This window comes from Mus caroli, unplaced genomic scaffold, assembly GCF_978045245.1.
Source record: "Mus caroli unplaced genomic scaffold, Mus_caroli_1 scaffold_4, whole genome shotgun sequence".
Classification (NCBI taxonomy): domain Eukaryota; kingdom Metazoa; phylum Chordata; class Mammalia; order Rodentia; family Muridae; genus Mus; species Mus caroli.
The window spans coordinates 62850052-62862916 of NW_028227259.1; positions in this window are offsets into that span (position 1 = coordinate 62850052).

The following is a 12865-nucleotide window of genomic DNA, read 5'->3' on the forward strand; positions in this document are numbered from 1 at the left end:
TTGTTATCGCACTGGACATCACCAAGACGAGGGACATCAGTATTCCCTTGGTCAGTCTGGATTTTTCGGGTGAGTCTTTCTGGTATCCAAAATGGGTTGTCTTCATTCTGTGGAAAAACACAAACAGCTCCCCTGGATCTTATCAAAATAGGATCCGGGCCTTTCCATTTGTTATTTAAAACATCTTTCCATTTAACCATCTCTTTGGGCCTATCTGGCTCTGAACAATGTCGTTCAGCCGTGGTATGGCCATGAGAATCAAGATTTAAAAAATTGAGTGTAAAAGTGCTGTAGACACAGACACTCTTGGTACTCGGGGTAGAGCCTCCTCTTTCTGTTTTATTAGATGGAAGTCCAGTCAGGTGGGTCACGTCCATCTGACGGCAGAACTGTTGGAATTTTTGAGATGTATAAGCTGGTCCATTATCAGTCTTAAGGAGTTTGGGTTTTCCCCAAGCACTCCATGCCTCAAGGCAATGTTGAATCACATGTGAGGCCTTTTCTCCGGTTAAAGGAGAGGCAAACATGATGCCAGAGCATGTGTCAATGGACACATGGAGATATTGAAGTTTTCCAAAGGAAGAAACATGTGTAACATCCATTTGCCAGACCTGTAGAGGTCGAATACCGCGTGGGTTAATTCCCACCTGAGGAACTGGCAAGAACTCATAGCAGCTTTGACATTGAGTAACAATGTCACGGGCTTCTTTTCTCGTCAAGGAGAAACGGCGGCGTAATGTTTCAGCCGTCACATGAAAATTGTTATGAAAATTTTTTGCAGCCTCTATCGGGGATGTTAGGGCAGCAGCCACCACTTTAGTGGCTTTATCTGCCAGATCATTCCCCAGAGCCATGGGGCCAGGTAGGCCTGAATGGGCTCTAACATGAGTAATATAAACAGGAAATCTTCTAGATAACAAAACTAATTGTATCTGCTGAAAAATATTGGCAACTTTACTGGAAGGCTTAATCACTCCAGCCACTTCTAAAAAATTGAGGGGTTCTAAAAAGGTTTTTAAAACTTCTAAAACCACTAAACATTCTACCACTTGAGGTGAATTTTCATTATATTGTTTGGATACTACTTCACCATTAGCCACATAGGCACCTATGCCAGTTTTTGATCCATCAGTATATACCACAACCCCATTTTTAAGTGGGTTTCTTACTGTTATTTGTGGAAACACAACAGATTGATTTTGGGCGAACTGTAAAATTGGATGTTTTGGATAATGGTTATCTATTTGTCCTGAAAAGGAGGTAACTAAAACTGCCCAATCATTAGATGTGGCTGCCAAGGTCTGAACCTGTGCAGCGGTATAAGGTACAATTAAAAGATAGGGATTTCGTCCAAAATGGGTGATCGCTGCTTTTAGGCCTTTAAGGGCGAGCTGTGCAATTGCATCAGGATACCAATTTATTATTTTAGCTGGAGATACATTTGGATGGATCCACAACAATGGCCCATTCTGCCACAAAACTGCGGTTGGCAATTGTGCTGTCTTAAAGACACATAAACTAAAAGGCTGCGAATCCTCAATACGTTGTAATTGTGCATTCTGTAAGGCATCTTCCACCTTTTGTAAGGCCTGGCTAGCAGCTAGAGTAAGAGCCCTAGGGGAGGAGATATGAGAATCTCCTTCTAAAATATCAAACAAAGGCCTTAACTCAGCGGAAGGAATCTTCAAAAAAGGTCTGAGCCAGTTAATATCCCCTAACAGCTTCTGAAAATCATTTAAGGTATGGAGGTGATCTCTTCTTATCTCTACCTTTTGGGGCACAATTTTATTTGGGGACACCACAGAGCCCAAAAATTGTCCTGTATCAGAAATTTGGACCTTTTCTGTGGCTATCTGTAAACCCCACTGACTTAAAGTCTTAAGTAGAAAAGGATATGCCTTTTGTAGTATGGTAAGGTTTTTATGGCATAGAAGGATGTCATCCATGTAAAGAAGCAAAATTAAAGAGGGGAATTGTTCCCTCACTGGCAAAAGAGCTTCTTGCACATAAAGTTGGCACATTGTAGGACTATTGGACATTCCCTGTGGTAAGACCTTCCATTGATACCTCTTATCAGGTTCCATGTGATTAATAGAGGGGATGGTAAAGGCAAATCTGGGCCTATCCCTTGGACACAAAGGTATAGAAAAGAAACAATCTTTAATATCTATAATAATTAAATTCCAGCCACGTGGTAAGGCGGAAAGTACAGGGAGACCTCTCTGTACGGGGCCAAATAAGTTCATTTGCTCATTAATGGCTCTGAGGTCATGGAGCAGTCTCCACTTTCCTGACTTTTTCTTAATTACAAAAATTGGAGTATTCCAAGGTGAGGTAGATGGTTCAATATGGCCCAGTTTTAATTGTTCATTTCCTAACCCTTTTCCCTCTTTATAACCCATCTTTGCCATGATATTTCTTACTTTAACCGAACACCCTCCCGACGGGGCATTCTCATTGGACAAAACAAGGCCCAAATGCTGCATAATATCCCTCCCCCAGAGGTTAACCGGGAGTGGGAGCACATAAGGTATGAATTTTCCTCGCTGCCCCTCGGAAGATTCCCATGTCAAGGCAACAGAGCTTATAGTGGGACATGATTGATATCCTAGGCCCTGTAATGAATGAGATGACTCTGTGGTGGGCCATGCTTTGGGCCACCAATGTGTAGAGATTATACTTTTATCTGCTCCGGTATCAAGGATGCCTTCAAACTCTTTTCCGCTGATCTTAAGGCGGGGCTTAGGTCTATCATTCAAAGATACAGCCAAATAGGCAGAATCATTTTCAGAGGAGCCCATTTTCTTTGTCTCAGGTCCTGCAGATTTCTCCCTGGTATTATCAGGGAGGAGTAGCAGCTGAGCTATCCTATCTCCTTTACTAATAGAAAAAACGCCCTTAGGGCTTGAACACAGGACCTGTATTTCAGGGGAATGTTGACAATCCATAACTCCAGGGTGGACTACTAAGCCCTGCAAGGTGAGTGAACCCCGGCCGAGAATAAGGCCCATGGTTCCAGGGGGCAAAGATGGTATAGGCTCCACCGGCACCGGCTGAATACTCATTTGAGGCATTAGTAGGAAATCGGAGGTGGCGCGCAGGTCCACCCTTGTGGGTCTTCCTGGGTCGCCTCTCTGACTGCTTCCTGGGTCCTGACAAACCGGTTCCCATATCTTTGAGGGCCCTGGGACCGAGGGCCCGATAGCCCGTTTTTTTGACACATCAGCTGATTGGTTATCAGGTGGGGGAAGGAATCTGCCCTTTATATCCCTCACAGAGCGACACTGGTCGGCTCTATGATAGCCCTTGCCACACTTAGAGCAAAGAGTGAGGGTCCCCCTTTTTTTGTCTGGAGCTCTACAATCTTTCTTAAAATGCCCAGGCCTCCCACAGTTAAAACATGTCCTCCAATCATTTCTGCCTATGAAGCGTTTTTGGGATTGGAGGATGGCAGCCGCTAAGCCTGCATTGGTGAGAGGTCCCCCGAGCTCTCGACAAACCCTGAGCCAATCCTGTAAGCCTTTATTCTTTCTTGGGGCTATGGCCGTTCGACACTCCTGTGTGGCTTGCTCATAAATGAGCTGTTCTATCAGAGGTGCGGCTTGCTCTGAATCTCCAAAAATACGCTCTGCTGCCTCTGTCATTCTGGCCACAAAGTCTGAGAAGGACTCCTGGGGTCCCTGGATGATCTTGGTTAATTGTCCAGTGGCTTCACCTGTTCGGGAGAGTGCCTTCCAGGCCTTAATAGCCGCGGAGGAAATTTGGGCATAAGCTCCCCAGTGATAATTTGTTTGATCAGCGGTATAAGCTCCCTGACCCGTTAACAGGTCAAAGGTCCAATCTCTCTGCTCTGGAGTCAAAGCGGCAGCATTTGCTCGGGCCTGAGTTTGTGCAGCCTCTTGCCATAGTGCTCTCCATTCCATATATTTGCCCATACTGGGGAGAGCGGCTTTTGCAATCATTTGCCAGTCGGCAGGAGTTAGTGCCATGCCAGCAAGCCTGTCTAACTGCACCAAGGTAAAATTAGCATTGGCTCCATATTTACGGACCGATTCGGCAAGCTCTTTAATCTGTGTATAATCTACCGGAGCGTGAACACGCCCACCCTCGGCTCCTTCAAAGACCGGAAATGCCTGTTGTATCTTCCTTTGTGCCTCTCTTGAAATGAACGAGTCCGCGCACTGCCTCTCTGCACAGGGCTGACGCGCTACGCAGGGCGGAGGCTCCGCATAGGGCAGAGATGCACTATGACCTTGAAGCCGACTGCCCTGAGGCCGAGCAGCAAGCTGGCCTTTGCCAGCTGCTTTTGGCTTTTTTCTTGACCTATAAGCTCGCATTTCTCTCTCATAACGAGCTGCTTCCTCCTCCAAGTCTGTTTCCTCAGAAGGGCTAATTTCTTCATCTGATTCACAGCTATTAAGAACTGGCTCCTTAAACTCATCTCTTTTCTCCTCTTTCCTTCCAATCTCTCCCCAGGTATTTTTCCCTGACATTAACTTTTCTTTTTTCCTTTGTTTTCTCTCCTCTTTCCTTCTAATCTCTCCCCACTTTACTTCTGATAGACTGTCTTGAATTTCGTCCAGAATTCTCCACCCTGCCTTAACCACTTGTTGACATGTGAAAAGAAATAAAAGGGCTTTTAACACTAGAGAAAGTTCAAGACTAGACATACCTTGTAAAGCTGTAACACGCGTCCCATCCCAGCAGTTCTGGTTCTGCTCCGTTCCCCAGCTGAAGAGTTCTGAACCCATGCCGGATCCTTCTCAACAGTCTGTTTTGTGGGAACACTTCATTAACCGCTCCTTCTCCGTGATGCAGTAGCTCCCGGGTTTCGGCACCATTTATTGCCCGCCGCTTTTGTGTGTCCCCCTGGTAAGAACACGCTCAGGGCAACCGGAATCTTCTGCAGTACAAACTTTATTGCTTACCCCATCAGGAGCCAGTGGAGAAAGGAGACAGAGAGAGAGCGAGAGATGGTGGAGCCCCCTCCCTTTTATGGAGGACTGTCCTCCGCCTCGGACGTGTCACTCCCTGATTGGCTGCAGCCCATCAGCCAGAGTTGTCATCACGGGAAAGGCAGAGCACATGGGGTGGGAAACTACCCCAGCGCATGTGCAGATGGTTTGTTTACTACTTAGAACACAGGTGTCAGTGCCATCTTATAATGGCGAATGTGAGGACGGCTCCTTACAGAAACAGACTCAGATACTTACACCCAACCATTTCACTGAAGTTAGGGACCCCTATGGTTGAATTAAGGGAAGGATGGAAGATACAGAAAAGGAGGACTACCCCATAGGAAGACCAGCAGTCTCAACTAATTCAGACCCCTGAGATATCTCAGACAATGAGCCACCAACCAGGCAGCATACAGTAGCTGGCAAGAGGTCCTGAACACATATACAGCAAAAGATTGCCTGGTCTGGCCAGAGTATGAGAAGATGCACAGAATCTTTGAGAGACTTAAGGTACCAAAGTTGGGGGGGGGGGAGGCCTGGTGGTGGGGAAACATTGTCTCAGTAACAGGAGGAAGGAAGAATGTGATAAGGAAGTGTGAGAGAGGGGAACAGGACAGGGGACAATGGCTGGTTTGGAAATTTAAAAAAAATAATTGTAAATAAAAGTCTAAAAATTAAAAAAAAAATGAGTAAACTTTTTGAGTACTCCAAAAATGCTAAAATGTACACCAAAGAGAAGCAATAGAAATGCCTTATCCAAACTTATTCTGTTATTGTTTAAGTATGTATGTGTGTCTGTGTGTGTGTGTGTATCTGAGTACTGTACCAGAAACGATGGTTTTGTATCCACTGAAGCTACAGTCACAAGTAGTTGTGAGGTATAGATCCTCTGTAAGAGTCATATATAATCTTAATTGCTGGACCATCTCTTCAGCTCCCTCTGTACCTTTTCAAAGTTTGTATTTATGTGTATGTATGTGTGTTCATAAGCGTGAATATCATGTATGGGGGAGTGCCCTGGGATTATCAGATCATTTGGAGCTGGGCATGCAGGAAGCTGAGAGCCTTCTGATATACAGGAGAATGAAACTCCTTTCTAATGGAAAAGCAGCTTTGAAATATGGAGCCATTTCTATATGCTTATTTTTATTGAGTTGTGGAATCACAGATATATAAAGTATGTAGTTAGCTTTAAATCCAGTTATTTACTTCTTTCATACATTATCATGAGATTGACGAAACCCTGCCAAGTGTCTAGAATTGTCAGGAGATACTTCACAGTGCTAACAGAGATGTTATAAAATATAGAGGCTTCCTCTGTCACATTTCTATTTTCCCTTACTTTTATTTCAAATTTGTCACCTTTAAACACAAATGTAAATATACTTCCCCCTTAATGTTCTCCTCTTTCTTTTTCTTGTTTTATCCCTTAGTTACATGTCTTAGTTGGTGTTCAATTGCTGTGAGGAGACACCATCACCAAGGAAACTTGTAGAAGAAGGCATTTAATTGGGGTATTACAGTTTCTGAGGATCAGTTCATTGCCATTATAGAGTTTAACACAGTAACATTCACACATGAATAGTGCTGGAGAAGTAGCTGAGCATTCAACATGCTCATCTTTTGTTTGTTTGTTTGTTTTTGTGTTTTGTTTTGTTTTGTTTTTCAAGACAGTGTTTCTCTGTATAGCTCTGGCTGTCCTGGAACTCACTCTGTAGACCAGGCTGGCCTTGAACTCAGAAATCTGCCTGTCTCAGCCTCCCAAGTGCTGGGATTAAAGGCATGCTGCACCACTGCCTGGCCAACATGCTGATCTTTAGGTACCAGTCTGACACAGAGAGACAATGACTAATGTGAACTTTTGAAACTTTAAAGAGCACCCGTTATTTACTTCCTTCAATAAGGTCACACCCCATCCTACTTCCTAACAGTCTAGAGTTGAGAGCCAAATATTGAAATTCATGAGTCTATGAGGGCCATCCTCATTCAAATAATCACATATTGTAAAATATTATGTTTTTTTTTATTAGGTCACTTCTTCAGTAAGTGTTCACAGTCTTAGGAGCCAGATTAAATACATCAATATCATCTCTTGGGAACATGGAAACAAAGCTCCATTTATTACCATTTGACAACTTTCTAAGAAAAATTCTCTGTGTCTATGAATATCCTCTTATTTTCAGAATATGGCAATATAACTAGTAAATATCAGAGACAATAAATTGTTATTATAAAGATAATTAAGTCACAATATGAAAATTGATTATTTTGTCATATTAATATAGCATGGCAATATATGATAGTTGAATATGTATTATCTTCCAACTGTTTAACTGACAAAACACTTAAATCAATTAAGTGACAATATATAACATAATCTAGAAGTCTTCCCAAAAGCACATATATTATCTTACAAACCAAACATTCAATTGATCAGAGAAGTTACCAGGATATTGTACTTGGAAATATTTAACAACCCCTAGTATGTCAACAAAAACTTTTCAGAGCTTTGATAAATAAATCACATTGCCATAATAATACTTTATAATAACATCCCCAAGTTTCAGCATCATGAACCATATACCCACATTAGGCTTGATTCTGAAGAAACTTAGGATGTGATCAGTGTGTGGTCTGCTGTCAAGTGCATTTACTTTCATGTCTGTTTCAGCTATGTTCTCTAAGACAGTGGAGTGGACTGACTCCCACTATTAATTCTGTTTATGTCTGTATCCCATTTTTATTGGATTATTTATTATTTCTTTTGTCTAGTTTCTGTAGTTCTTTATATATCTTGGGTATTAGCTCTCTAGCTGATGAAAAGTTGTTAAAAATATTTTCCAATTCTGACGGCTACTAATTTGTCCTATAGACAATGTCCTTTGCCTTATAAAAGCTTTTCCATTTTATGAGGTCCCATATCAGTGTTCGTCTCAGAAAACCTTTTCCTGTGCCAATGTATTCAAGTTCATTCCCTACTTTCCCATCTAACAGGTTCAGTGTATCTGGATTTTTGTTAAGGTTTTTGACCAACTTGGGCTTGCATTTACAAGGTTGATAAGTATGTATCTATTTACCTTCATTTACATACAGTCATTCAGTTTGACCAGCACCATTTGTTGAATAATTTTTGAAACACAGTTTTTGATCCAACAACTCATTATTTTCTAGAGCAAGATCTCTGGATTTCTATCTAAGCTCAGTTATTTGTTTGATTATTTGTTTGTTTGTTTGTTTTATTTGTTTTGCTTCAAATATTTTACAGGGGGTCTTACTCTGTAAATCTGGGTGGCCAGAAACTTACTTCATAAATCAAACTTGCTTCGAACGAAGACCAATCTTCTGCATTCTGGGTGCTATAAGTTCAACTTTGATACTTCCTTCTGATTCTATGACAAACATTTTGAAAGCAAGAAAAGTAATTGAAGCATTCTTCAACAAAACTGGAGCTTTAGAGAAGGTTAAAATCCTGAGAAGCTAGTTTGGTTCTCTTTTTTTTTTCATTAAACTCAACACAAATTCTACAGTTTCCAAAGTAGAAATTCTAGATCATCAAGATGAAAATTTTCTCATGAAATTGGAATATCCTGGATAAAAAGCAAGAGTGATTTCTTCTCAAAATAAATCATAGCCAAGAACACTTTGATGCAGAATTACAGTACTGCTTTCCGCACAGGTTGTATAATGCTCTTTGCTACTGCACATGATGTGTTTGAGAAGTATCAAAGGAGAGTGATGCCTGGGCATGTAGTCTGCTTCTCATACTCTATGGGGCATATTTGAGTCACATAATTCAGTTAATTTTTTTAAATAAAAAAGCAATTTCATATTCTTAAAATGTATGTAAGTCATTATCCCTAATGATTTAACCAGCTGCTATGCTTAACTATAGTCCTCTGTATGAAAACGTGATGATTAATGTGGCTAATGTAATTGTACAAGTGCCTCTTACCTACATTCAACTCAAGAAACTATATTCTCTATTCAGAAACGATTATGGTTTCCAAACGTTAGCTTTCACAGCTCCGTGTTTTTCTGTAGCCCTTTTCTTTAGAGATCTCTGATTAAAAAGCACCATCCTCACAAAGCTTAAACATTAGCTTTATTAGCTGTATTTTTAACAGCACCCAGGAGTGTTGGAAATTATTTTTAAAGTTAAAAATGAGTGTGTTTACACACCTGCTCATTGGAGACCTAATTAGCTGGGTAATTTAGGGAGCAGCCATGGAGTTTTAGAAAATAAAAGAAACCGGGCTACTTTATAATAATTTTCCAATAGAAGTAGCATTGAAATTGTGATTGATTTATGAATAAAATACTGCTTAACATGTAGCATTTGTATAAAAATTCTGATACCTTTTTACTAAGAGTAGGTAAAACTAACTTGAGAGGAAATTTTTCTATATTGTGGCTTTTTGAGATAGCATTATGTATATTGACAATTTACTATGTTTAGTTGTATATTATAGTTAATTTGTTAATAATGTTCTTTAATTTTGAATATATTTATGGGCAAATAAGTGCATTTAACTGTTAGTGTATATATGAACAAATCGTGATATATCATGTCTACCCTTCCTCCATTTTCTTTTGTCTACTTTTTCTCCAGATTTTCTTTCCAGTCTCAAAGAGTCCATTTTCTACATTCAGTTTACTTTTTTTTACTTTGTTCTGCATATGAGAGAAAACAGGGATTCTTGTCTCTCTGTTTCTGAAATTTTCTTCAGCATGATGACCTTGGTTCCATCTACCTTCCTAAAAATGATTGGATAATTTTTCTTCTTGTTGGTAGCTGAGTGATAACTATTGCTTACATAAACCATATTTTCTTCATTGAGTCACCGGTGGACAAATACTCAATCTAATTGACTATGTCAGCTAGATTAATGCCACAATAAACATGGGTGTGGAGACATCATTTTGGAACTGAGTTCATTTTCATCAGAGATACTCAAGTGCAGCATAGCAAATACCTGCTGGTTCTGTTTTACAGCACTATAAGGATCCTTCTAGGAGCTTTCCATCGTGCCTTCTAAGTTATACCTTTTTTTTTTTTTTTCCTGGAATAACATACAGGTTTCTTTCACTCTTACTCCCTGCACTTTCACTAAACTTGTAGTATGAGGATACTCTGTTGGAATCTGCTAGCATCACAGTTGGATTTAGATTTTCATGTTGCTCATTCTTTCTTACATATGTGCAGTCACTTATGCTTCTTCTATTGAGAATCATGTAGTTTCTTTGCACATTAAAATAATTTGTATTTTGTAGTTGTTGTGAGTCAGAATTTTGTGTTTCTTTGCATATTCTGACTATTAATCAACAAGAGGAAATACAGATGATATATATATGTATACACACATATACATATATGTGTGTATAAGTATATATATATATATAATATATATATATATAATAAGTATATATATATATAATATATATATATATATAATAAGTATATATATATATAATAATATATATATAATATATATATATTATTCTGTATGTTGCTTCCCCAGTGTTTCCTTAGCTCTATAGCTTTTGTTCTGGGGTTTATCTTCCTTTTCCCAGATCTTGTATTTGTTTCCTGAGATACTGTAGTCTTGTCGTATAAATCATTGCCTGAACTAATATCTTGAATGTTTTTCTCCTGGGTTTTCTTTTAGTGGGCAGTATACATCTTAAGTTAAGTTGTTTAATCAATTCTGAGTTATTATATGCATAGGGTGAGAAAAAATATATACATTCAATTTTTACACATTGGTATCCAGTCTGACAAGCACCATTTATTGAAGAGGCTTTCTTTCTCTTTATTGTGTATTTTCACACCTTTGGTAATAATCAATTGGCTATGTGGATTTAATTCTTGTTTCACACTTCTGTTGCATGGTGTATCAAGTTTTATGCTTTAGATATTCTTGCTATAGCATTGTTATGAGTGTATTGTAGATTATCAATATGTATCAACACACTCATATATATGTTAATGCTATGGACATGTATGCTATGGAGTTTCATGATATGCAGTTACAGTATAGATGTTCATATCATCATACTCACGTCATGAATATTCATATTCTGCAGGTATAGAGAATGTCCTGAATTAGATATGAAGATATGACCTCTCTGATTTTCTGCAAAATTAATCATGTCAATCAGTTAATTCATATCAGCAGTTTAGGTCAGTAATATCTTTCATTTATCTCTAAATTTTTGTTAAAGCTAATTTATACAATATGATGGATATTATCATTTTTCTCCTACATAAGGATGTTTTTAACAATCCATGATATTATGGATAGAGTGTTTCAAAAGAACATCTATGGCCTGCTTAAATCAGATAAGAACTTTTGAAGGCATGTAAGCCAGGTAAACATAGACCCAAAGATCATCATTTTTAACAAAGTGTATGAAAAAGGAATTGTGGCAGGAAAAGTGGGGCTATGCATTTATACATCAGGTGAACTAATTTTCCAAACATTTCCCTACCGTTCACTCCATGTTGTGTCAAGAGTACTACAATATATATAGAGAGAGACAAACTGGTTTTAGTTGCTGGCTTCAAGGTGATGAATAACAGGTTCACAAGTTCCTGTGTCATGCCTTTTAGATACATTTCCTGGGGAAAAAATCTTAGGTATGCAAAACCCCGATGGTATTGTAAGGATTTTCCTCCACATGGACAATAAAGATTATAAAGCTAAATGACAATCCTGATGGCTGTTAAGGCTTGAATTCAGTGCTATGTCCTATCATATTTTTCTCACTAATATGGTTTTATATTAACAAATATATAAAAAATACCAAGAAAAGGAAACCAATGTCTTCTACCTGAAATAAATATGACAAAAAATAAATGATTATTTAAATCATTCAATCTTTTAGCACTATTTTGTAAGATTATATAAAATATGTGTTGGTCCCAGGGAGCTTTGTGGGAGGGGGTATGGCTGGTTGATATTGTTTTTCTTCCTGTGGGGTTGCTAACCCCTTCAGCTCCTTTGATCCTCCCCCTAGCTCCTCCATTGGGGTCAGGTGCTTAGTCAGGCTCTTAGATGATTGGCTGCATGCATCTGCATTTGTATGGGTTGGGCTCTGGCACAGTCTCTCTGGGGACAGCTATACCAGGCTCTTGTCAGCAAGTGCTTCTTGGCATCAGCAATAATGTCTGGGTTTGTTGTCTGCAAATGGCATAGATCTGCAAATGGCATAGTGGGGCAGTCTCTGCATGTATCTGCATTTGTATTGGTCAGACTCTGTCTGGCACAGTCTGCAAATGGCATAGTTGGGCAGTCTCTGGCCTTCCTTTCAGTCTCTGCTCCACTCTTAACCAAAGAGTACACATGAAGGGCCCCATGGCTCCAGCTGAGGGCAGAGGATTTTCTTATCTGGCATCAATGGGAGGAGAACCCCTTGTTCCTGTTACTACTACTATTAAACTTGCTTGACGGCCTTGTTAGGGAATGCTAGGGCACTGTGGTGGGAAAGGAGGATGGGTGGGGGAAGCACCCTCAAAGAAGCAGAGGGGACTGAGAAGGGGAAAGAGGGTTTAACTGGGAAGGGGGATAAAATTTGCAATGTAGACAAATAAAATAACCAAAAAACAGTTCTGCTATCATAACATCTTTTTAGCTTTTGGTCTCTGAGCAGGTGGGCCAGAAAGTTATTTCTGTAGTTTAAATTATGGACATGTTTTTTATGGTGTCAGTTAAGGCCATTGTCTCATTTTGTATAAAGCACCAAACAGCTATTTAAAGTTAATGAACTCTCATTATTAGCATATTAGGAACCAGTGATCTAGAGAGAGTGCCTGTAGACATGATCATAAATTTTGGAGCTCCCAATCATTTTTATTAATATTTTCTTTAATATTTGTAAGAATATATTCAAGTGTCCAGGTTGAATAG